The 998-nt window shown below is 33.7% G+C and overlaps 1 non-coding gene across 1 annotated transcript; it reads right to left on the bottom strand.

Moving 5' to 3' along the window:
- Positions 1-446: 446 nt before the first annotated feature.
- On the bottom strand, positions 447-519 carry TRNAT-UGU (transfer RNA threonine (anticodon UGU)). Its single transcript has one exon. It is a non-coding gene; the product is annotated as a tRNA-Thr (tRNA).
- Between the last annotated feature and the right edge of the window lie 479 nt (positions 520-998).

Genomic DNA, 998 nt, shown 5'->3' with positions numbered 1-998 from the left:
TTACCCTTGGTCGATAAGAGGTTAAGCCAGTTTGAATGACTCTAGAAGATTTATTGCATCAAGCTAGATATTCCTTCCTGTAGAGACCCAGCCTACTTGAAGGGCTGTGACAGGAAGTAATGTACCCTGCACAAATTGAGTTAAAAAAATAAATAAAAGGTGAAATCCTTTTAAAATGATGTATAACACAGATTGCAATTATTTATATTAAGTATAACCCACTGCTGAGTGTTTGTTAATTACAACAATAAAACAGATTGTTTTATATCATTTTAAAATCTGGCCTATAAGGGCTCCTTGAGGACTGAAATTGAGAAACACTGCATTAGAAAACCCTCAAAGACTACTATTATGTGCAACATGAATGTATAAATATCAAATCTCTTTCAGTGAATAGTTAGATTAGTATTTCCAAATCTTTTCATATTGTCAAAACATTTCAAGCAAGGCCCCAGTGAGATTTGAACTCACGACCCCTGGTTTACAAGACCAGTGCTCTAACCCCTGAGCTATGGAGCCATACACTAGTAATGTTTTGCCATTCTGCTTACATCAATACACCTGCTTACTCATTTTATGTAATTGCAGCCACACCTATTATGTCAGCAAACATTTACTGATGTATTTACATTCCTTAACGTGTGACTTGTAAGCTAAATTATAGATTGAGAGGTGTACTGTTTACACCCAAATTGTTATTTGAATAATTTAATTTACCGATAATATGGTTATGTTTGCATGTATGATTAACATCAAATCAGACTTACATTAAAAAAAGAAACAAAATGTTTCCCCCAAAACCAGCCTTATTGAAATAAAAGATGTACAGTACAAATAATGCAAAAATATTGTATTGCATACATTCCAAGATAAGGTCTGGAGGTCAGAAATTGGATCTTTACATAAAAAAAATTCCAAATGGAAAAGGTTTAATTTATTATAGGGGTTTGACAGTGGAAAGCCTGTTTGCCCCCTAGAGAGTTCCAACATAATGTACC

Source organism: Bombina bombina, unplaced genomic scaffold, assembly GCF_027579735.1.
Source record: "Bombina bombina isolate aBomBom1 unplaced genomic scaffold, aBomBom1.pri scaffold_930, whole genome shotgun sequence".
Classification (NCBI taxonomy): Eukaryota; Metazoa; Chordata; class Amphibia; order Anura; family Bombinatoridae; genus Bombina; species Bombina bombina.
Note: the sequence above shows the minus strand (reverse complement) of the source record. Positions and strands in the feature narration are given on the sequence as shown.